We start from the raw sequence: 26,050 nt of genomic DNA, 5'->3' as shown, positions 1-26,050 counted from the left end.
CGGTGTGTTTCATTGTAAATCATCCTCTGGCCTTAACAAATACATTTCCATTTAATAAAGTGATTGTCCTTGGACGGTAACAATGTGATTAATAAAACATTGACACTCCCTGTTAATACCAATGTCTCTGAGACAACTCTCAGTAATTGGCAGATTGTCCCATTTTAGGATCTTTTGTCCATTTTCCCACAGAAAGGGTTAGGGTTAGGGTTAGGGTTAGGATTAGAAAACTTTAATGTGCACTGACCTGCTCTTGAAAACACGACTGATACACCTGATGGCTGGAGCTGCTTGGGGCCTACATCGACGAGTCCACGCAGGCCCTGGGGCAGTCCAGCTCTGGGAGATTCAAGGCGGCCACTCTCCTATTTATTTCACTGCACGAGCTGCTGGAGAGCAGCTCAGTGCACCTGACAGATCAGGGGGAAGGAAAGTGTCTCAGTAAGTGGACAAAATTTGGGTGGTTGGGAGAGTCAGAGGTCGGGGGCGGGGGGGGGGGTCAACAGTTTGGGGTTGCGGGAAGGGGGTCAGGGGTCGGAGGGCAGAGGCAGGATGAGGTGTTCAGAGTTCAAGAAGTTGGGGGGAGGGGAGGGTTTGGATGTCGGTGGGGTTGTGGAGCTCCAAGGTCAAGGCGGGGTCAAAGTTTGAGCGATGGGGATCTAGTGGGAATGCTGTAGTCAGGCGTTGGGGGGATTTGGGTTGGGGGGGGGTCAGGTTAGATGTATGGGCCACAGAGCATCACGTCAGTGGGAGGGGGGGGGGGGAATGGGTGTGTTTGGATTGGGTTAGGGTTAGGTTTTAATTCTTCTGTCTTTTTCAGAATAACTATTGATGTCTCCCTGGTGGTACCATCCAAAGTTAACTATTCCAGTCACATTTTCAGATGTTCCCCGCGCAGGGCAATAGGCACTTCAGGGCAATTGCCATGTAAACCCTTATCTGTAGAGTTCCCGGATGGAATCCCACAGATCTGACGCTGGGAAGCTCAGAAGTTACAGCCCGAATGTTTTCAGATTAATTAAAAAGGCGCCGTTATATAGCTGGTTAAAATATTAATGTGTTGAGGTTTGATCTTGTTGCTTCCCCACGGAATGTGAATTATAGGCCATTTGTTAGCTTGTCCCATCAATCAACAAATACCAGATATTCATAGTGTCGGCATGGCTCAGGTTCCCTCAGGCTGTGAGGAATTGATGATAGAAGCACAGTGATAGCTAGTCAGCCAAATCCAGCCAGTGATAGGAAGACAAAAATAGGAAACAACAGGAGGAGTGTTGGGCGATTGTTAAGTCAAGTAGGGCTATATGAGGTGAAGTGTAACGCCTTCAATATTTTTATGTGAACACACAAAGACAGGTTGTGCCGTTTGATTCCATGAGCCTGATTATAACTGTTGCTTTGTAAGTCTGTGTGCTGTGAAATAAAGCAGATTAATTGATATCTGACTGTGTTAGGCTATATTAGGGGCATCGCGGTACCTAGGTGGGATGTACCTTATACTGTAGTATGAGTGGTGGAACCTGCCTGCTGGAGCATAAGAGTCTGTGTTTCACCCACAGCAGTCATTCTGTACCGGGGCTGCTGGGGTAACTACTTGTTCATTAAAGCCTTCAATTGGACTACAATCTTGCTTCAGTAGTGATTGATCGTGCATCACTGACCTTGCCTGAACAATAATGTTTTGTTAGCGTTTATGTTTCAAAACCATCCCGAGAGGAATTAATTTTGTTGGGGCCCCAAGTATTGTGGAATCTGCTCTCTTTATAATGCAAAGTGGATTCCACAGCACTGGAATACCACAGAAATATACATTAACTTAGGAAATACAGTTTATAACTTTATTTCTGGTCACACAGTTTCCCTCTGGTTACCAGGGAAGGTTCATAATATAATAAGGAAATTGCAAAGGCAACGAATGTGATTAGCTAGAGTCAGGCTTCATTCCCCCGATCACTCCCACATCCCCAAACTCTTCCCTCCCTTAAGGACCGTGCCCCCAATCTACGCCACCCCCTCCACCCACAGTGTTTCAAACATAGACAGCTGCAAGATTGAATAGCAAGATGTCATCCTTTTCCCAACATTTGTCAAATGAATTCCTTCTACTTCACAGACTACCCAACTCCGTGGTCATTGTTGTCAGCAGCCCCTCAATTGGAAGATGATACCTACTTTCTGCAAGTTTGTGCCATGGGTTTTCATGTGACTGAACAAGTTAATTCTCGACTCACAGATCTCTGGGCACATGGGGCAGGATTTTCCATGAGGTAATATGATCTGGAGTGCAGGATTTGTGTGAAACTCCCTGGCATGTTGTCCTGCTCACCTCTGCAGTAATCAGGCGCAACTGCAAATTGCTATTCAAGAATAGGGAGTGAGCCTTTGCCTTAGCGGTAGCTTGCCCACTTTGCAGTGAGGGAGTGAGGGGGCAGGGATCAAACCCAACTCCAGACATGTCTGAGGCAGTGGGAGCTCTGGTGCCCCTAGAACCAAGGATACCTGGGGATTAACACGTTTCCCTTCAATGTAGTGCAGAAGTGATGCAAATCGAGGGAAACACATTGGAGAATGTAGATACCCCATTTGCATTCCATTTCAATACTTCTATTCATCAGTGGGTTTATATTTTGGCTGTCACAATTCATTAACAGCAGCAACCAGTTGACTATAAAGGTGTGTTCTGTGGTTGTGGTTAGCACTGCTGCCTCTCAGCGCCAGGGTCCCAGGTTCGATTCCCGGCTTGGGTCACTGTCTGTGCGGAGTCTGCACATTTTCCCCGTGTCTGTGTGGGTTTCCTCCGGGTGCTCCGGTTTCCTCCCACATTCCAAAGATGTGCAGGTTAGGTGAATTGGACATTTTGAATTCTCCCTCAGTGTACCCGAACAGGTGCCGGAATGTGATGACTAGGAGCATTTCACAGTAACTTAATTGCAGTGTTAATGTAAGCCTACCTGTGACACTAATAAAGATTATCTCAGGACACTACCCGTAATCCCATGGGCTTTAATTTTATATAGTAAGTTGCTGTGTGAGACCTTATCGAAAACCTTCTGAAAGTCTAAATGAACCACATCTTCCAGTTCTCCCTGGTCACCTCTACTACTTACAGCTTCAAAGAATTCCATTAGATTTGGCAAGCATGATTTCCCTTTCGTAAATCCATGCTGACTTTAGATATAGATACAGAAGATATAGAATTTACAGTGCAGAGGAGGTCATTCGGCCCATCGAGTCTGCACCGGCTCTTGGAAAGAGCACCCTACCCAAGCCCACATCTCCACCCTATCCCCATAACCCAGTAACCCCACCCAACACTAAGGGCAATTTAGCATGGCTAATCCACCTAACCTGCACATCTTTGGACTGTGGGAGGAAACTGGAGCACCCAGAGGAAACCCACGCAGACACGGGGAGAACGTGCAGACTCCGCACAGACAGTGACCCAAGCCGGGAATTGAACCTGGGACCCTGGAACTGTGAAGCAATTGTGCTAACCACTGTGCTACCGTGCTGCCCTTTGTCTGGTTATGCCACTCCTTTCCAAATGGGGTGCTATGATATCCTTGGTAATGGACTCTAGCAACTTCTCTACTATCGATGCTAGGCTAAATGGTCTATGGCTCCCTGTTTTCTCTCTACCTCCCTTTTTGAATAGCGGGTTTACATTCGCTACCCTCCAATCTGTAGGATCCATTCTGGAGTCCAAAAAAGTTTAGAAAATGAACACCATTTCTCGGGCCACTTCCTTAAGGACTCTAAGATGAAGATTATCAGGCCCTTTAGGGTGAGGATTATCATCTTCAATTCCATTAATTCCCACAAAACCATTCCTCTACTAATACTGATTTCCTTCAGCTCTTCACTAAAATTTGTGTTTCTCAGAACTTCCTGTACATTATTCATGTCTTCCTTTGTGAAGACAGAAGCAAAGTACAAATTTAGTTCCTTGGCCATTTCGTTGTTCCCCACTGTGAATACCTTTATAAATTTTTACACTCAGTTTTTATGTTCCCCACTAGCTTACTTTCATATTGTATTTTCCCCTTCTTAATCAATCCCTTGGTCCGCCTTTGCCGAATTTTAATTTGTTCCCAATCCTCAGGTCCATTGCTTTTTCTTGCTATTGTGTATGATTCTTCTTTGAATCTATTACTATCTCTGATTTCCCTTGTAAGCCATGGTTTGGCTACAGTTCCCTTTCTACTCTTGCGGCAAATAGAAATAAACAATTTTTGGAGTTCACCTATTTGTTTCTTGAATGGCTGCCATTGCCTGTCCGCTGTCCTTCCTTTCAGTGATGTATGAGGAACAGGGTGTGAACGTAGGCCTATCAGGAGTTTAGGATCTATTCTGGCCATTGGGGATTGGCCAGAGTTAGCCTGGGAGTCGTGGAAACAAGACCTGTGTATTAGTTGTGCTGACCAATGTATAAAGTTTGCCTTTGTTCAATAAATCTCTTTTGTGTCGCAACATTGCCTCGTTGATCACCTTGCAATACAACACACTCAAATCAAAGCCTGCCTTTGATATGTTCCTCCTTAATGCCGCACTCTTTTTTATGTCCAGGTTAAATTCTGGATCAGCAAGAAAGCCTGCGTTAAATCTTAGATTGCAACTATCAAATTTTAATAAAGTGTAAAAGTAAAGTATCAATATTTTCCTGTTGTAGAACAAGTTAGAAGAATAATGCCTTTATTTAATGCACTTGTCATATTATTTCAATAGTTCCAGGCAATTCACAAATTGAATTATTTTTGGAGAGCAGGGTCTGTTGTTATGAAGTTAAAATGTTAAGTTGCTCAGTTGTTTGAAGGAAGTTCAAAAAGCAGCGAAACCTCAAGATAAATATTTGGAATATAAATTATAGACACGACCTACATCTGGCAACGTTATTTGTTTGGCTCAGATTTACAACACACTCTTGCAAACTACAACAAAATCAAAATTAATTTTGAAACAAATGCAGAAAAATATTCCATCAAACCCCCTCCGAGATTAGGGACAAATGGACATCTTCCTCCCTATTGTTCTGCTTTAATTTGCTGCCCATGGCTTCCTGTGGGCCACTGTCACACATTGATGTCATCTCATGTGTCAAGACCGTCTCCTTCCCATCTCTGAGAAATGCAGCTGCAAAATTCCTGTTTAATTTGACAAAGTTCAATAACTTAAAACGACAGAGAAAGCACCTTTGGGAGGCATCTCGTCTGCCATTGTTGGAATATAACTAATGACCCAAAGTAATCTGAGATTTTACGCAACATACGTTTTCAGTGTTAAATCGTGGAAAAATACAATTATGTATTTCATTAAACAATGCGGAATATTCTGTAACTTCTGACAATTTGAAAATGTTCCTCTTGTCCAACTTCCCATCCCAGCACCTGACTGACACCATCACCCACACACCCCAATTGGAAGCTCGAATTCTGTCAATGTGGCCAACAGAGAGCAGGCTCATACAAGCGGAGTAGGATGGCTTCTCCTCTCTCCGTGTTTAAGCATGGCAGTCACCATTTAATAATATCGGGAAAGTCAATCCTCAGTGAGTGCGAGGAGAATGGACACAGGCAAGGAATACCCAAATGACTGGTATTTGCAGTCACTTCAAGTTGAGCTGCACAATCGCTTCCAGACACCAGAGAATGCTGTGACAGGGTGCCAGGCTATGTTCCCAATGCATTCTCCTAGACTGCCCTTGTAACTTACCTGTGCAGCGTAGGTTTACTACAATGCTACTTGGATTCCAAGTACACACCGAGATTACACAAAGATGGATTAAGATTCACTGGAATTTAGAAAGTTACGGGTGGTTTGATCAAACACTTTGCGATTCAGGGGGAACAGATAGGGCAGATTGGGAGAAATTATTTCTGCTGGTTAGAAAGTCTAGGACTAGGGGGCTCAGTCTAAAAATTAGAGCTAAATATTTCAAGATTGAGGTTCTGCAACACTGCTACACACAATGGGTTTGGAACACTCTTTTACAAGTATCAATTGTTGTTCGGTCAATTGTTAATTTTAAATCTGAGATTGATTGATATTTGCTCTCCAAAGATACTGAAGGATATGGGACAAAAGTGCGTATACGGTGACAGGTTGCCGATCAGTCACAATCTCACCGAATGCTGGGACAGGTTTTCGGGGCTAAATGGTCTCCATCTGTTCCCATGTTTCTGGGGCTGCTACAGGAGCCTTCAGCAGGTGAGGGCCTCTTTTATATGGAGAAGCCAGTGGCCTGATGGTACTTTTACTCACCCTGCAGGTGCCTCAAGCTACAAGCATCATTTCAGCCAAAGTTGTTCAAAAATCAAAATCAAATTGGGTTGCCTGAAATACAATGAAGAAAATTGACACTAAGTGCAACATTTTATATAAACGTGAGTAGATTGTCAGTGGCTTTGCTGATAACGTGTCAGAGAGATTGGATTACAGGCAGAACTACTGGAAGTTGTTACAATTAGCCTCAGTTAATTGTTTTACAAAGGATTCCAGTGATTGGCTGGAGTTAGGATTTGGTGTTAACAAAGAACAATACAGCACAGGAACAGGCCCTTTGGCCGTCCAAGCCTGCGCCGACCATAATATCTGCCTAAACTAAAACCGTCTGCAGTTACGGAGTCCGTATCCTTCCATTCACACCCTATTCATATATTTGTCTAGATGTCCCTCAAATGCCGCTATCGTACCTGCTCCCACCCCCTCCCCAGGCAGCGCTGTCCATACACACCACCTTCTGTGTAAAAAACTTGCCTCACACATCTGTTCTAAACTTTCCCCACGCACTTTAAACCTATGCCCCCTACTACTTGACTCTCCTACCCTAGGAAAGAGCATCTGACTATCCACTCTGTCCATGCCACTCATAATTTTGTAGACCTCTATCAGGTCGCCACTCAACCTCCGTCATTCCAGTGAGAACAGACCGAGTTTATCGAACCTCTACTCATAGCTAATGCCCTCCATACCAGGCAACATCCTAGTAAACCTCTTCTGTACTCTCTCCAAAGCATCCACATCCGTCTGGTCGTGTAACGACCAGAATTGTACACAATATTCCAAATGTGGCCTAACTAAGGTCCTGTACAGCTGCAACATGATTTGCCAATTTTTAAGAGAGATAGATGCTGTTTTAGAGGGAAAGACAACTCACAGGCCATGATGCCAGGAGCAGTGAAACACACCCAAACAATAGATAGAATTTCCTGGAATATACAGCAAAATAAAAGAGGCCATTCGACCAGCTAGTCCATGCAGCATTTATTTCCTCCTGTCCTTCCTTATCTAGCTGTCAGATCAACCCTCCAATCCCTTCTCCCTCATCGCCTCAACTTCTCTATGCGACGAGAGAGTTCCACATTCTCACAGCTGCCTAGTTACAGAAGATTCTTCTGAATTCTCTTTGATTTACATAGATTCCTATCAAAATCAGGACAGGAAAATTTACAACCTCTCTGCCTGCCCTCAGAGGAATGGACCAGGAGATTTGCATGTTTCCATTATAACAAACCTATTTGCGAGATAACAATGTGCTTCTTGTCCCTTTTGCTTTCAAGCATCAGAATGGTGGGAAAAGGTCATATTATTTGGTTCTGTCGTCACAAAGGGGGACACAAATAACATACTCGAAATGTTGGGGAACATCGGGTTTAGTGAGAGAGGAACTGAAGGAGATCAGTATTAGCAGGGGAATGGTTTGGGGGAAATTGATGGAAATGAAGGCCGATAAATCCCAATAATTGTTAGAGTCCATCATAAAAGATTTAATAACAGAGCACTTGGAAAAGAGTGGTAGGATCGGACGGAGTCAGCATGGATTTGTATAAGGGAAATCGTGCCTGACAAATCTACTGGAATTCTTCAAGTTGATGAGGTGGAGCCAGTGGATGTGGTTTATTTGGACTTTCAGAAGGCTTTCAACAAACTTCCACATAAGAGATTAGTGTGTAAAATTAAAGCACATGGGAATAGGGGTCATGTATTGAGGTAGATAGAAAACTAGATGGCAGACCGGAAACAAAGAGTAGGAATAAATGGATCTTTTTCCAAGTGGCAGGGAGTGACTAGTGGGGTACTGCAGGGATTGGTTCACTATTCACTATACATGTTAATGATTTAGATGAGGGAACAAAATGTAAAATCTCCAAATTTGCAGATGACACAAAGCTGGGTGGAGGGTGAGCTGTGAGGAGGATGCAGAGATGCTTCAGTGTGATTTGGACAAGTTGAGCGAGTGGGCAAATGCGTGGCAGGTGCAGTATAATGTAGATAAATGAAAGGTTTTCCACTTTGGTTGCAAAAACAGCAACTCAGATTATTATCTGAATGGCCATAAATTAGGAGAGGGGAATGTGTAATGAGACCTGGGTGTCCTCGGACACCAGTCACTGAAGGTAAGCATACAGGTTCAGCAGGCAGTAAAGAAGGTAAATGGTATGTTGGCCTTCTTAGCAAGAGGATTAGGATACAGGAGCAGGGATGTCTTGATGCAATTATACAGGGCCTGAACACTTATCGGGGAGTTCACCTTCCCCATTCTTCAGGTGGTTGCAGGTTGTGTATTCTGCATGTTTCAGCTTTCACCAGCAAACTTCCTGCAGACTTCATTCCTGTTTTCTGTTTGCTGCCCCTTCTGCTCCTTTGACCTGGAGTGAGGCCAGGCAGTGGGGAGGTAATGTCTGGCCTGCTACTGGACTGAAGAGGGGAGAGCATGCTTTCTCAGAGTCGGAGGAAGCGGAGTAGTGACGCGGACGATACTGCAGCTACCTGGAGGCTGTGGGTCTGCTTGCTGTTGTCCTTTCTGCTTCTTTGACCTGGAGTGAGGCAAGGGGAGGTTTTGACTGGCATGAAAATGAAATGAAAACCGCTTATTGTCACAAGTAGGCTTCAAATGAAGTTACTGTGAAAAGCCCCTAGTCGCCACATTCCAGCGCCTGTTCGGGGGGGGCTGGTACGTGAAGTGAACCCGCACTGCTGGCCTGCCTTGGTCTGCTTTAAAAGCCAGCTATTTAGCCCTGTGCTAAACCAGCCCCTGGGCATGCTACTGGACTGAAGATAGGTGGGGGGGGGGCAGGGTGGTGGGGGGGGGGGGGGGGGGGTGGTGGGGGGGCTGTTCTCTCTCTCTTCCACCATGCTCTGTGTTGGTGTAACATTTCCGGTCGATAGGTTTAGCGACATTCCACTGATATGGGTCTACTGTTGGGGCTGCGGGAGGCAAGGAGAGTTTTTGTGTTGTCAACTGTGTACTGCTCGATGTCTGGAGGCCATATGTATGTCAGTTGCTGCCCGTTTCGTCTGAGGCATGGCTCTCGGAAAGGAGTGCCCCTCGTTCTTCCTCCGTGCCCTGCTGCCCGGTGCTGTGGGAGGGAGAGGGAGAGATGGGTTGATTTAGATGCACATATCCTTATTGTGTTGTTAACTGTCCAGCATGGGTCATCTTATTGTATTGTTGCTGGTTACGGTGGGGGGTCGGAGAATCGCGCCCCAGGACTGAATTGTGTGCGGTTCATGTTCCAGTTGGGGGCGCCACTCGTGGAGCAATTCAGGACGTGTTAATGGACCAGCACTCCGCTGACGCTAATTCCGGCAAATTCCCGGCCCAGCGGGAGTTCTAACCGCTGGGGCCGGAGTTAGCACTAAAGAAGCCTGGCAGCTGGAGCTGTTTTCAGCGCTCCACTTACCACATGCTCACTACAATCAGCGTGATGACTCCGAGAAGACCTGCCCCCCCGAGGTCGGGAGTCCTAGGTGGACCCACAGCTCCGTGCCAGTGAGCATCGGAAGGAGACCCTCTTCCCCAGGGTGGGCTGCACACTCAAGCCTGCCCTCCTGAACACTGCCTGGGGAGGTGTCACCCAGGAGGAGACAGCTGGTGATCTGGAGGGGTGGGTTCACTGGTGAGTCCTCTGCTCTGAGAGAGGCAGTGAGACAGAGGGGGGGGGGGGGGGGGGGGGGGATCCCAAAGGCCATGGTGCAGGTGTCCTTTGGCTGGGATCAGCTCTTGCTTCCACTGCAATGGGGCAACGCTTCTGAGGAGAGCCAACACCTGATGGGCTCCTGCTTGAGCTTTTGGATGAATGCCCAATTCTCCGCATTATACGCATTTGTGGCGTCGCGAAGGGGAGAATTTCGCCCAGGGTTAAAAAATCTCATAGAAACATGTTGGGCGTCATTCTCCGACCCCCCGCCGGGTCGGAGAGTGGCCGTTGGCCGCCGTGAATCCCACCCCCGCCCCCGCCGAAGTCTCCGGTACCGGAGATTGGGCGGGGGCAGGAATCGGGCCGCGGCGGTTGGCGGGACCCCCCGCTGGATTCTCCGGCCCGGATGGGCCGAAGTCCCGCCCAGAAATTGCCTGTCCCGCCGGCGTAAATCAAACCTGGTATTTACCGGCGGGACCAGGCGGCGTGGGCGGGCTCCGGGGTCCTGGGGGGGGGGGGGGGCGCGGGGCGATCTGACCCCGGTGGCCTGGCCCGCGATCGGGGCCCACCGATCCGCGGGCGGGCCTGTGCCGTGGGGGCACTCTTTCCCTTCCGCCTCCGCCACGGCCTCCACCATGGCGGAGGCGGAAGAGACTCTCCCCACTGCGCATGCGCGGGAAACTGTCGGCGGCCGCTGACGCTCCCGCACATGCGCCGCATTTCCGCGCCAGCTGGCGGGGCAACAAACGCCATTTCCGCCAGCTAATCCCTCCGGCGTCGGCCACGCCCCTCAATGTTGGGGCTAGGCCGCCAAAGATGCGGAGCATTCCGCACCTTTGGGCCGGCGCGATGCCCGTCTGATTGGCGCTGTTTTTGGCACCAGTCAGCGGACATCGCGCCGTTGGGGGAGAATTTCACCCGTTATCTCTAAAATATCCAGGCGCTGCACAAAACCACTGCTGCCATTGGCTGATCCAGTTCACATTAAATCCCCGAGTAGCTTTTTGTTTTTATCTTGTTCTGCCTTTTGCTTTTAATAACTTCATGAACTTTTGGGTTTCTAAACAGGAGCCATGAAAATTAATGCATGGAGAAAATTATTGATCTCTCCATACAGGAGAATGACATGTCTGTTACCTGAAAGAATAGAAATACTCCCGTTCTATTTTCACACCATGGTGTGGGTATTGCGAAGTAACAGTAATCCAAACTCAGTGAGCACAAAGGGAGTGGGGGGTGGCAGTTTGGCAGGGATGCAGGAAATAAAGGTTTCTTGGAGCAGCTTTGTTTGAAGAAATAGTGAAAATGAGGCCATTTAAACTTAATCCCTCTGGGTCTTGAAGCAATTTAAATTGAATCATTTGCATGGATTAAAAATAAATCCAGTAAAACCAATCTGGCTGGCTTCAGATCCATTAAAAAATTATTAATGAATTACCCGCTAAGTCTTCTATTTAATCAATCGTCAGCTCCTATAAATGGCAGAATGTGAAAGGGTTCATTCTCGGGAGTCCTGCTGCCTAAAAGAAAATGAAATGAAGATGTAGCAATTTTTATCCACTGTAAACTCGGGGTCGTTCCCCAAGCTTAAAGCTGCCCAATGCTTTTATTCGGAACTGCCACATTTACTGCCAGAAAGTTGGCATTTGTACCAGAAGTTTTGAAATTGGGAAAGCATTGATTAAAAACATTTGAAGGGAAGGCAGGGCTAAATCGCTGGCTTTGAAAGCAGACCAAGGCAGGCCAGCAGCACGGTGCAATTCCCGTACCAGCCTCCCCGAACAGGCGCTGGAATGTGGCGACTAGGGGCTTTTCACAGTAACTTCATTTGAAGCCTACTTGTGACAATAAGCGATTTTCATTTCATTTCATTTCATTTCATGGGAAAGACATTTATTGTACCCCCTGGACGACATGGTAGCACAGTGGTTAGCACTGTTGCTTCACAGCGCCAGGGTCCCAGGTTCGATTCCCAGCTTGGGTCACTGTCTGCGCGGAGTCTGCACGTTCTCCCCCGTGTCTGTGTGTGTTTCCTCCGGGTGCTCCGGTTTCCTCCCACAAGTCCCGAAAGACGTGCTCGTCAGGTGAATTGGACATTCTGAATTCCCCGTCTGTGTACCCGAACAGGCGCCAGAATGTGGCGACTAGGGGATTTTCACAGTAACGTCGTTGCAGTGTTAATATAAGCCTACTTGTGACAATAATTATAAACATTATTAAAAAAAGGAAGAATTTCAGATTGTGAACTCTGCCCTGGGTTTAATGCACAATTCTTAGTTTGAAAGGCACAGTGTTAGGAGCAGGGGGCTGGGGAACAGTTGGAATATCCAAGACAATTTTAAAAATATCCCCCCTCCTCTCCATAAATCCATCTCTTCTTTTCACTCAGGTGCAGGCTCAAGTTGGGACATTGTCCTGTGAGTAATGACAACCCACCAGCATCATAGATTTGGATATATGTGCAAGGTTCGACAATCAGTGCTTTGGCAGCAAGGTTACAGCACATCCAAGTCTGCTCCTGCTCTCACCAGACATGTACCACTGTGCCATCCCAGTGGGAGCACAGAGACATGTACCACTGTGCCAACCCAGTGTCTTATTACTGGAGGTTGCAACTCCTTCCCTTCCTCCAGGGGCTCCGGTTTCCGCCCACAAGTCCTGAAAGACGTGCTGTTAGGTGAATTGGACATTCTGTATTCTCCCTCTGTGTACCCAAACAGGCGCCGGAGTGTGGCGACTAGGGGCTTTTCACAGTAACTCCATTGCAGTGTTATTGTAAGCCTACTTGTGTCAATAAAGATTATTATTATTAGAATGGAATGCAGACATTTCCTGAACCAGATTAGATTTTTGCAAGTGTCCAGTAGCTTTCAAGGTAATTTTCTTGGTGCCACTCAATAGATTACTACATCTATTAAGTTAAATTCCAGAACTCGCCACTGGTCTGTTACTAGGTAAATACCATAACCACTAGAGTATCATAGCACCTGAAGGCACTAGTGTCTTGCAGAGATAGCGTTCCATGGTCACACGTGACCCTCTAATATCCTGTGTAAGTGACCACACTTCATGTGTGAGCCAAAATTGGGAGAGTTCCAGGTGAAATGTTCAACTGTCCGGTGGACATAAAGATCCCATGATGCTATTTTGAAGAAGCGGAGGCAAGTTCTCCCCAATGCCCTGGGCAATATTTATCCCCCAATCTACGTGATCTGGTCATTTTCACATTGCTGACTGTGGGAGCTTGCTGTGCCTGTGCACACACTAACTGCTCCATTTCCTACATTACAGCTATGATGACACTTCAGAAGTGCTTCGATTGGCTGTAAAGCACTTTGGGATGTCTGGTGGTCATGAAAGGTCCTCTAGAAATACAAGTTTTATTTAAGGTGTATTTACTTATTTTTTTAAAATCAACTTCTGTCACAGCCGAGGGCTGAACTGATGTAAGTTTTATAATCAATCATTCCAAGTAAAATGTAAAAATGCAAAAAAATAATAACACATAGATCATCAGATTAACGTCTCTGCATAACCAAGAGTCTAACAGCCAGTGACGTTTGTTGATTGTGTGGCTGAAATGTGACATTGAACTAATGCTTAAAGGTTGGCGTTTTACATCTTAATTCAGTTAGTTGATTTGAGTTCCATTGCTGGTAGCCTCTGGGATCTCTCTGTGGTTCGCAATTAGTACATTTCGGAGTTTGGCAGGGATCCAGGAAAGAATGGCAAGCTGACCGCATCTCATCTCGACTGTCTCCAGGCCACAATTCTGGAAGGCACCCGAGTAACTATGGTAAATAGGGCGGAGAATGACTTTGCAAACCCCTTTCTGAACCCTTTTAATAACTGTTCATTGCTGCTTTGTGATTCCGCCCATGGGCAATAAATGTTGGCCGAGTCAGCGACTCCCACATCCTGGAATTCAATTTTAAAAAGTGTGATGTCCCAGTCATGCTCTGCTCTGCCCTAACCTAATGTCCACAGCAATTTACTCGACAAGAACATCAGAACTTTAAAGTGGTGTAGAAGCTGCACCTCATCACAGATCGCATTTACCTGCCTCCCATTCCTACCCCATTCCTACCCCAATCAATATGGCCAGGATTCTCCGACCCCGCGCCGGGTTGGAGAATCCCCGGGGGGGAAGCGCCACGCCGCCCCGACGCCGCCCCGACACCGGCTCGCCGATTCTCAGGCGCCCGCAGAATCGCCGCCGTGCCGGTCGGAGGCCGTTGAAAGCGCCCCCCCCCCCCCGCCCCGCCCCCGGTGATTCTCCGGGCCCCGTCGGGCCGAGTGGCCACCGAGTTCGGCCGAGACCCGTCAGCATGGGTCACGTATGGTCCCACACGGCGGGACCTGGAGGTTCTGTGTGCGGGGGCCGTCCTGGTTGGGGGGGGGGGGGGATGCAGCCACGGGGGCGGGGGGCCTCCACGGTGGCCTGGCCCGCGATCGGGGCCAACCGATCGGCAGGCGGGCTGGTTCCGTGGGGGCCTATGTTCCTCCGCGCTGTAGGGCTCCGCCATATTGCTGGGGGGCCGGCACGGAGACGGGACCCCACGCGCATACGTGGAATCACGCTGGCCGTGGCGCGTATGCACCAACTCACACCGGCCGTAGTGGGCCGGCTGGAGCTGCGGGGACCACCCCCGCGCCGACCTAGCCCCCGAGGAAGGGGAGCATACCGGACAATTGAGGACCGTTGACGCCGGAGTGGTTGGTGCCACTTTTCACGCCGGCGTCAGAACTTGGCCTCGGGATTGGAGAATCCCGGCCCATGTATCCCTAACATGTCAGTAAGTTTGTATGCAGCTTTTCCATTGCATGTTTTAGCGAGTGGATCATCTGTGACATAGCCAATGGGACAGTCAGGATGAAATACATATCCCTTCACATTGAATTAGTGTAGCTGTTAGCAGGTCTATTGCCGCAGTGTTAGTGTCTCCAGCTCTGAGGCAGAAATTCCAGGTTCAAGACGCCCCAGAGGATATTTTGGCCATGGAATGACACGGTTCAACAGACTGATATTCAGCCTGAGTATCGTTACACTACCTCACTCCTTTTCCGCAAGGGGGAAAGGTCGTGTGAAGAAACACTGGGATGCGGAGATGGGAGGAATCTGGAGTTCAACAAACATTTTCTGACTAGTAAAAGTGCAGAGCTGGAAACATGACAGTGGGTGAGGTAGCGTTATAATGGGAGAATCCAACTGAAGTCCCGAGAGCGGAATGAAGGTATTACCCACAGATGATGAGCATGATTTAACCACCGCGATGCACCCGGCGCGGATCTGGGCCGGTTGGTTAAATAGCGGGAAAGGCCAAAATCGAGATTCTTGTGGCAAGTTCCGGGTCACGCCCAAATATGGTGAGCATTTCATTAACCCTCATTTTCATTCATTAACGAGATTGAATTAGAATGCAAAGGCCTTCCAGCCATCAATCGACTCCCCAGCAAGAAATCACTTGGGTGTCGTTTAGTACTCCTTCGTAAAAATGTGAAGCTGGAGCAATGGGGGCTGAGGGGAACTGAGGAGGTGAGCAGCCATGTCCGTTTCTGGGCATGCAGCTCAAGGGCACGGGAGCAGCTGCCCCAGTCCTCAGGTTTGGGCGGGGGACTCCTCAGGGTGGTTTGGGCTTGGTCGGGGAGGGGGGGGCTGAAGCGTTCCTGTTGGGTGTCGCCCCCTGGGCGGGAGGGGGGGTTTGCAGGGGGAGGGGTGCTTTTCGTTTGTGAGGCCTTCAAGTCATCTTTAAATATTGTGGAGGCCCATAACTGGGGCAACGACTGCTGCCTACGCTGGAACGGTGGCGCAGTGGTTAGCACTGCTGCCTCACAGCACCGAGGACCTGGGTTTCATCCCGGTCCTGGGTCACTGTCCGTGTGGAGACAGCCAATAATGGCGAGAAGCTCGTGGGGGCTCATTTCTGGCATTAATTACAGGCCGCGATCCCGCCAACACGGCCATCGAGAACTACCCCGCCAAACGCACCAAAAATCACACTTCGAATTGTTTCCGTTAAATTGCACCCAATGTCTTCAGTAAAATAACGCCAGGAATTTATTGCAACAAGCTTATTGTTGATAAGAAACAGAATAATTCAAGTTGTGGGAAGATTGGTTATTTGTCCCCTCTGTTTCACACAGGCTACAAAGACTAATTGTGTCTTTGTCACAATTACATCAGCAGGAACGGTTCAAACTCGGGGCTCCTATGTCGGAATTCCAGATGTACAAAGTCTCCCCTCAAAACTTTTAAACTATTCCATGGATCTCTTCTTAAAATATCCAGGCAGAAAAAGAGCATTCATTCACAGCTCCGTGGCTGTTTACTGCAAATGTAATCAATTAAATGATGTATTTCTCTCAAAATAGATGCACATGAGGGATTACTCCCCCCCCCCCCCCACCCCCCCACAAAACCGGAGCCAAAACTAATCCAACAGGCAGTCAATTTACTGTAAACGCAGCACTTAATCCCCACAGCCCCAAACTACTGAGCTAGAGAGACAAATAACCTGAAACATTCCAGAGGCAGAGGGGGAAAGGGGTCCGGGGGTGTGGGGGGGGGGGGGGGGGGGGGCTGGTAAGATACATCAGCATTTTATTCACAGTTGAAAGGATAATGAAATCTTGCATTTATATAGCGCCTTCCCTTCCTACACCTCTCGTGGTTTCCTTCCTCGCTTCCCTTCTTTCAGACTGGCCTCCGCGAGCAAACTTTTGCTCACCTGAGCTGATATTTCCTTCCGTGGCTAAGTGTCATACTTTGTTTTTACAATAAAGTGCGCTGTATTGTCCAAATGTCATTGTTGTTCTTTCATAGAACATAGACAAATGCAGCACAGAACAGGCCCTTCGGCCCACGATGTTGTGCCGAACCTTTGTCCTAGATTAATCATAGATTATCATTGAATTTACAGTGCAGAAGGAGGCCATTCGGCCCATTGAGTCTGCACCGGCTCTTGGAAAGAGCACCCTACCCAAAATCAACACCTCCACCCAACACTAAGGGCAATTTTGGACACTAAGGGCAATTTATCATGGCCAATCCACCTAACCTGCACATCCCCGGACTGTGGGAGGAAACCGGAGCACCCGGAGGAAACCCATGCAGACACAGGGAGGATGCGCAGACTCCGCACAGACAGCGACCCAAGCCGGAATCGAACCCGGGACATGTAACGAAACATCCCAAAGTGCTTCACAGGAAAGATATAAAACAAAGTCCGACACTAAGGAGACATTAGCTCGGGTGACTAAAGGAGGTCGATTTTAAGGCGTGTCTGAAATTATAGATAGAGAATGCATAATGATGTGCCCCATCGCAAAATTATATCACAGCGTTTTGCGGTGACATAATCTTAGTTTTTAATAAAATGGTGTTTAACCGCACACTTGAAAATGTTCACTCTGCAGCTCTGGTGATGCATCTCGGAACTCCAGCCTATGAACATGGCAATAGCCAATTTGAGGTTGTGAATCCGCCTTCTCCCGTTTCAGGAATTTTTCAGCACAGCCGTGCCACTGGGGCAGTCACAGCCCTCGAGAAACACAACAGATGCTTTAAAAACTTGGGAAATATTCATTGGCGAAGGCATGAAAGGGTTAAGGTCAGGACCAAAGGGAGCAGTTTAGTTTTAATGCTTTGTCACGATCTTGATGAACGTTTACTGGAGAGCTTTTGTATCTGAACCAAGGAGAAGATGATGTTTCATGCTGCATCCTACACACAAGAACCATGTCAGAGAGAAGAAAGTTAATTGGCTGCCCAGAAGGAGCGAAGATTTCTTCTGTGACTAATTTAAACCAGTCACTTGGGTCAGCTGGAAGCAAATGGGGAAAACTGGTTGGCTTTTTTAAGTAGTGATTTTTAACGTTGGTTTGATATATACTCAAAGTGCAGTTCGAGCGTATAAATAAAGAAGCAGTTTTCTCTAACTCACAGCTTAAATGAGGCCTTGCTGGTATTGCTTGGCATCAGAAGACAAAGTGAAAAGAGCCATGACTAATGGAGAGGGGGCGTATGGTTCTGATAAGCAGCGCCCACCCTGAAAGGGTTGGGGGGCTACTGAATTCTGAGTTACATGGAATTTACATCACAGAGACAGATCATCCAACCAAACTAGTCTAGTCCACTGTTTGTGTCCCAGGTGAGATGACTTATTTCCATCTCGTACTTATTTCAAAAAAATTAATGCAACCGTGAAGTTTGATTTACGTATGATGTAAGAATTAGCATGCTGAATATTTGAAAGCATGATGGTTTTGCAATTGCTGTGCAAGTAGATTTGAGGCAAACCTTTGGGCAGTTGTTCCTACAATCTGGTTGCCTCATGTGCCAAGAGTTGCATCACTCCTGACTTGCATTTTTGTTCATGGAGAAAATGAGGAGCCGCCTCTCATCCAGTTCGACTGCTCATTTCCTGCTGGAGATCCACGTCTGTGAAGCAACCCATGGCCTCGTTTATCCTGCTGCACTTTAAACAGACACACATGGCACCAAATGAAAAGGAACTGGGGCCAGTGGGAGGGGGAGGAAGGGAGGTCATTGCCGTAGGAAACTTTCAATGCTGAAATTCTCTCTTTAAAATGGACTTGCCTGGGTGAGTGCAGCTCCAACAACCCTCAAGAAGCTCGACACTATCCAGGGCAAAGCAGCCCGCTTTATTGGCACCCTTCCAACCACCGTCAACATTTGTTCCCTCCACCACCGACACACAGTGGCAGCAGTGTGTGCACCATCTAAAAGATGCAGCAACTCACCAAGGTTCCTTCGACAGCACCTTCCAAACCCACGTCCTCTTCCACCTCGCAGGCCAAGGCAGCAGACACATGTGGAACACCATCGCCTGCAGGTTCCCCTCCAAGTCACTCACCAATCCGAACTTGGAAATTTATCGGGCCTTCCTTCAGTGTCGCTGGGTCTTCCTCCCTAACAGCACAGTGGGTGTACCTATGCCACATGGCTGCAACAATTCAAGAAGGTGGCTCACCACTACCTTCTCAAGGGTAATTAGGGGTGGGCAACGAATGCTGTCCTAGCCAGCGACATCCATATTATGTGAAAGAATGTTTAAAAGTCAAACATCCTCCAGTAATCAGGATACAGTATTAAAGGTGTTGAGTCTATGTTGCACTGGTGAGATGTTTTAATATAATGCAGATGGGGTGCATCTGAGGGAAGTGAGAGTGAAAATTCCAGAGGCAGGGGTCATAATTTTTCAATCTTTCTTGGACTTAGGGGAGGTCCCAACGGACTGGAGAATTGAAAACATTACACCCCTTGTTCAAAAAGGTTGTAAAGATAAGCCCAGCAACTACAGACCAGACAGTTTAACATTGATGGTAGGGGAACCTTTAGAAACAATAATTCAGGACAAAATTCATAGTCACATGGATAACTGTGCATTGATTAAGGAAATTTTCAGGGAAAATTATGTTTAACTAACTTGCTTGAGTTTTTTGATGAAGTAACTGAGGGTTGATAAAGGCAATGCTGTTGATAAGGTGTACATGGACTTCCAAAAAGTTTTTGATACAGTGTCACAAAACAGACTTGGGAGCAAAGTTAGGAACAGTAGCAACATGGATACGGGATCGGCTGAATGACAGAAAAGAGAATAATGGTTAATGGACTGTTTTCAGGCTGGAGGAAGGTTTCTATTGGAGTTCCCCAGGGGTCAGTGTTGGGACTCTTGCTTTTCATGATATATATTACTGACATGGACCTTGGGGTACAGGACACAATTTCAAAGTTTGCAGGTGATACAAAACTTGCATAGAGTGCAAGAACAAGGCACTTGTGTTGAATTTGTGAAAGTCACTAGCTCAGTCTCAGCTGGAGTATTGCGTCCAGTTCTGGGAACTGCTCTTCAGGAAGTACGTGAAGTGTGTCCAGAATGATTCATGAAAAAGGTTCCTCATTCCTGGAACGAACGTTATGAAGAAAGGTTGGAGAAGTTAGGACTGAGTAGACAGGGAGTAACTGTTCCCATTTATGACAGGACCGACAATGAAAGGACGCAGGTTTAAAATAATTAGTAAAAGAAGCAAAAGTGACATGAGGAGGAACTTTTTTATGCAGCAATTGGTTTAGGTTTAGGAACATAGGAACAGGATAGGCCATCCATCCCATTGCCTCTGTTCTATCATTCAATATGGTCATGGCTGATCGGACATTTCAAAGCCTTTTACACCCACTATCCCCATATCCCTTTACGTTGTTAATCAGAAATCTATCAATCTCTACCTTGAATATACTCGGTGACTGAGCTTCCACAGCAGTCTGGGGGAGAGAATTCCAAAGATTCACAACCCTCTAAGGAAATGTCTCTTCACCTCGGTCCGAAGTGGCTTCCCCCTCATTTTGATATTGTGCTCCCTGATTGTAGACTTCCCAACCAAGGGAAACATCTTACCTGCATCGAACCTGTCTATTCATTAACTATTTTGTAGGCTTAAATGAGATCACCTCTCATTCTTCAAAACCCCAGAGAAAACAGGCCCCCAGTTTGCTCAATCTCATCATTAGACAGCTCCGTAATCCCTGGACATGTCTGGGAACCTGTGTGGCACTCCCTTTATGGCAATAATATCCTTTCTGAGGGAAGGGGACCAAACTGCCCACACTAGTCCAGGTACAATCGAATCAAGCTACCAAACAATTGAAGCAAGACCTCTACTAAACTCAAATCCTCTTGCGATAAAGGCTAACGTTCCATTAGCCTTCCTAATACTTGCTGCATCTGCATGTTAGCCTTCAGTGACTTACTGACGAGGACATTGAGGCCTTTTTGTACATCTACACAATTTCTTATCATTTAAAAAATACTCTTTCTGTTCCTTCTACCAAAATGGATTACCTCACATTTTTCCACATTATATTATGGGCTGAATCCTCCGTTTGGGAGAAAAGCAAATTACTGCGGATTCTGGAATCTGAAACGAAAGAGAAAATGCTGGAAAATCTCAGCAGGTCTGGCAGCATCTGTAGGGAGAGACAGCCTTCCGGTCTCAACATTGAATTCAACAACTTCAGATGGTTAGCTCTACCCCACTCGACCCATTTGTTTTCATCCCATTTCATTTTAACTGTCTTTTAACATTTCTTTCTTTCTTGTCTTTCGTAATATATATAACCCCCCCCCATCTTATCCACCTTTCCTTACCTTTTCTCCTGTTTGCTTCCCCCTTCCCCTCCCCCCACATCTACAGTTCATCCTCTGATGTTAGTTTCTCTGCAGTTTGGCCTTTCACATCTTTTGTTCTCTCTGGGAACTGCCATTAGCACTCTTTCCCCTTGGTTTCTGTGGCCATTAGCACCCGGTTTCCCTGGGTTGCGGGGGCGACGACTCATCTTTCATTCTCACTCCACAGTATAAATATTTCCCACTTTCTCTGTCTGTTAGCTTTGACAAAGAGTCATTGGACTCGAAACATTAGCTCTTTTCTCTCCCTACAGATGCTGCCAGACCTGCTGAGATTTTCCAGCATTTTCTCTTTCTCCTCTGTTTGGGAGATTATGTTCTCCTGCCAGAGCTGAATTGCCCTCGTGTGTGATATGTGATTGTGCTGGGAGCGGGAATCTCGAGGTGACTCACTATCCCTTGCCTTGCAAACTTATGCCTCGTGGAGATTGTGAGGGATTCCATCAGGAACCTCCCCAGTGTGAGAGTGACCCAATGCTCCCCACCAAGCTCCCACCAGAGACCCCCATTGCAGAGATTCCCACCAGACACCCCCATGAGAGATACCCCGACTAAAGACCCCCCCCCCCCCCCCACATTACAGAGAGCCTTGCCTGTAGTTTCTTTCAATGTAACAAATGAAAATTACACATTGCCTTACACTAACGTCGGCTGTTTAGCACAGGGCTAAATAGCTGGCTTTGAAAGCAGACCAAGGCAGGCCAGCAGCATGGTTCAATTCCCGGAACAGCCTCCCCGAACAGGCGCCGGAATGTGGCGACTAGGGGCTTTTCACAGTAACTTCATTTGAAGCCTACTTGTGACAAATAAGCGATTTTCATTTCATTTCATTTCATGGATGAACCGTTCTTGCATGGTTCAGAAGGATCTCAGGTCAATTTCTGTTGCTCAGCACGGAACTTAGAAAATAGACCCTGATGATTATGTCAGAAAGTGTTCAAAACTGAGTAGTCCCCGGTCAGGTTACTATACAGTGCGATAAAGTCAAGCTTTCTGTATCCCTTGCCCCAAACAACCACTTCCTACAGCATCAGGGCAACTGCACAAGGTGCATTGGAGTTACACAATTACTTTCAGTGAAATTGGTCATTTAATACAAGCTTCATCCAATCAGGAGCAGGGTTTTTTCGTGCCAAACGCTGTCCTCCCTAGGAACTGGCTTTAGAATGCCCAAGCGTATTTCACATGGGAAAGACAGATAGACCTGCATCTAAATAGCACCTATCATATCCACAGGACATTCCTGGGCATTCTACAGCCGATGAATTATTTTCCAAGGGCAGCCATGGTTGGGAACATAGGAACAGGAGTAGGCCATTCAGCCCCTCGAGCCTATCCCACCATTCAATGAGACCATGGCTGATCTGTGACCTAACTCCATATACCTGCTTTTGGTCCATATCCCTTCATATCTTTGCTTAACTTCACATTCTCCACGTGTCTGCGTGGGTTTCGCCCCCACAATCCAAAAGATGTGCAGGATGGGTGGCTTGGCCACGCTAAATTTCCCCTAAATAGGAAACAAAATAATTGGGTACTCTAAATTTTAAAAAAATCTTTGCTTAACAAAACTCTATCTATCTCAGATTTAAAATTAACAACTGCTGTAGAACATAGAACATTACAGCGCAGTACAGGCCCTTCGGCCCTCGATGTTGCGCCGACCTGTGAAACCACTCTAAAGCCCATCTACACTATTCCCTTATTATCCATATGTCTATCCAATGACCATTTAAATGCCCTTAATGTTGGCGGGTCCACTACTGTTGCAGGCAGGGCATTCCAAGCCCTTACTACTCTCTGAGTAAAGAACCTACCTCTGACATCTGTCCTATATCTATCTCCCCTCAATTTAAAGCTATGTCCCCTCGTGCTAGACATCACCATCCGAGGAAAAAGGCTCTCACTGTCCACCCTATCTAATCCTCTGATCATCTTGTATGCCTCAATTAAGTCACCTCTTAACCTTCTTCTGTCTAATGAAAACAGCCTCAAGTCCCTCAGCCTTTCCTCATAAGATCTTCCCTCCATACCAGGCATCATCCTGGTAAATCTCCTCTGCACCCTTTCCAATGCTTCCACATCTTTCCTATAATGCGGCGACCAGAACTGCACACAATACTCCAAATGCGGCCGCACCAGAGTTTTGTACAGCTGCAATATGACCTCATGGCTCTGAAACTCAATCCCTCTACCAATAAAAGCTAACACACCGTACGCCTTCTTAACAACCCTCTCAACCTGGGTGGCAACTTTCAGGGATCTATGTACATGGACACCGAGATCTCTCTGCTCATCCACACTACCAAGAATCTTACCATTAGCCCAGTAATCTGTGTTCCTGTTACTCCTTCCAAAATGCATCACCTCACACTTTTCTGCATTAAACTCCATTTGCCACCTCTCAGCCCAGCTCTGCAGCTTATCTATAGAACAAAGAACAAAGAAATGTACAGCACAGGAACAGGCCCTTCGGCCCTCCAAGCCCGTGCCGACCATACTGCCCGACTAAACTACAATCTTCTACACTTCCTGGGTCCGTATCCTTCTATTCCCATCCTATTCATATATTTGTCAAGATGCCCCTTAAATGTCCCTATCGTCCCTGCTTCCACTACCTCCTCCGGTAGTGAGTTCCAGGCACCCACTACCCTCTGCGTAAAAAACTTGCCTCGTACATCTACTCTAAACCTTGCCCCTCTCACCTTAAACTTATGCCCCCTAGTAATTGACCCCTCTACCCTGGGGAAAAGCCTCTGACTATCCACTCTGTCTATGCCCCTCATAATTTTGTATACCTCTATCAGGTCGCCCCTCAACCTCCTTCGTTCCAGTGAGAACAAACCGAGTTTATTCAATCGCTCCTCATAGCTTATGCCCTCCATACCAGGCAACATTCTGGTAAATCTCTTCTGCACCCTCTCTAAAGCCTCCACATCCTTCTGGTAGTGTGGCGACCAGAATTGAACACTATACTCCAAGTGTGGCCTAACTAAGGTTCTATACAGCTGCAACATGACTTGCCAATTCTTATACTCAATGCCCCGGCCAATGAAGGCAAGCATGCCGTATGCCTTCTTGACTACCTTCTCCACCTGTGTTGCCCCTTTCAATGACCTGTGGACCTGTACTCCTAGATCTCTTTGACTTTCAATACTCTTGAGGGTTCTACCATTCACTGTATATTCCCTACCTGCATTAGCCCTTCCAAAATGCATTACCTCACATTTGTCCGGATTAAACTCCATCTGCCATCTCTCCGCCCAAGTCTCCAGACAATCTAAATCCTGCTGTATCCTCAGACAGTCCTCATCGCTATCCGCAATTCCACCAACCTTTGTGTCGTCTGCAAACTTACTAATCAGACCAGTTACATTTTCCTCCAAATCATTTATATATACTACAAAGAGCAAAGGTCCCAGCACTGATCCCTGTGGAACACCACTGGTCACAGCCCTCCAATTAGAAAAGCATCCCTCCATTGCTACCCTCTGCCTTCTATGGCCTAGCCAGTTCTGTATCCACCTTGCCAGTTCACCCCTGATCCCGTGTGACTTCACCTTTTGTACTAGTCTACCATGAGGGACCTTGTCAAAGGCCTTACTGAAGTCCATATAGACAACATCTACTGCCCTACCTGCATCAATCATCTTAGTGACCTCCTCGAAAAACTCTATCAAGTTAGTGAGACACGACCTCCCCTTCACAAAACCGTGCTGCCTCTCACTAATACGTCCATTTGCTTCCAAATGGGAGTAGATCCTGTCTCGAAGAATTCTCTCCAGTAATTTCCCTACCACTGAAGTAAGGCTCACCGGCCTGTAGTTCCCGGGATTATCCTTGCTACCCTTCTTAAACAGAGGAACAACATTGGCTATTCTCCAGTCCTCCGGGACATCCCCTGAAGACAGCGAGGATCCAAAGATTTCTGTCAAGGCCTCAGCAATTTCCTCTCCAGCCTCCTTCAGTATTCTGGGGTAGATCCCATCAGGCCCTGGGGACTTATCTACCTTAATATTTTTTAAGACACCCAACACCTCGTCTTTTTGGATCACAATGTGACCCAGGCTATCTACACCCCCTTCTCCAGACTCAACATCTACCAATTCCTTCTCTTTGGTGAATACTGATGCAAAGTATTCATTTAGTACCTCGCCCATTTCCTCTGGCAAGGGAAGGATAGATTCCCTTGCCTATCCTTCAGTGGGCCAACCCTTTCCCTGGCTACCCTCTTGCTTTTTATGTACGTGTAAAAAGCCTTGGGATTTTCCTTAACCCTATTTGCCAATGACTTTTCATGACCCCTTCTAGCCCTCCTATGTCCTATGTCCCTCTGTAACCTGCAACATCCTTCCGCACTGTCCACAACTCCACCGACTTTAGTGTCATCTGCAAATTTACTCAACCATCCTTCTATGCCCTCCTCCAGGTCATTTATAAAAATGACAAACTGCAGTGGCCCCAAAACAGATCCTTGTGGTACACCACTAGTAACTGGACTCCAGTCTGAACATTTCCCATCAACCACCACCCTTTGTCTTCTTCCAGCTAGCCAATGTCTGATCCAAACTGCTAAATCACCCTGAATCCCATGCCTCCGTATTTTCTGCAGTAGCCTACCATGGGGAACCTTATCAAACACTTTACTGAAACCCATATACACCACATCAACTGCTTTACCCTTGTCCACCTGTTTGGTCAGCTTCTCAAAGAACTCAATAAGCTTCAACGTCTGTTTGTAGGAGAGAGTTCCAAACCTCTGCCACCCTTTGAGTGAAGAAGTTCTTCCCAACATCTCTCCTGAACTATCTGGCCCTAAGTTTTAGACTATACCCCCTAGGGTATACCAGAAGATCTCGCTGGCCCGGATGGGGTGAAAAATCCCGCCCTTAGTCTCCGGAGTGGGATTTTAACTCACAACCTTCT

The 26,050-nt window shown here is 47.0% G+C and overlaps 1 protein-coding gene across 3 annotated transcripts in view; it reads right to left on the bottom strand.

The window, feature by feature from the left end:
- Positions 1-26,050, bottom strand: part of LOC140387814 (protein FAM107B-like) — a 192,811-nt gene that overhangs the window by 68,727 nt on the left and 98,034 nt on the right. The window contains exon 2 of one of the 3 annotated variants that reach the window (XM_072470961.1): positions 6,259-6,330. The exons of the other annotated variants lie outside the window; for them this stretch is intronic. The gene's annotated coding sequence lies outside the window, so the exon portion shown is untranslated. The remainder of the gene's footprint in view (positions 1-6,258; positions 6,331-26,050) is intronic. 3 annotated transcript variants of the gene reach the window in all.

Source organism: Scyliorhinus torazame, chromosome 13 (assembly GCF_047496885.1).
Source record: "Scyliorhinus torazame isolate Kashiwa2021f chromosome 13, sScyTor2.1, whole genome shotgun sequence".
Taxonomy (NCBI): Eukaryota; Metazoa; Chordata; class Chondrichthyes; order Carcharhiniformes; family Scyliorhinidae; genus Scyliorhinus; species Scyliorhinus torazame.
This window is presented reverse-complemented; position numbering and strand designations above follow the sequence as displayed.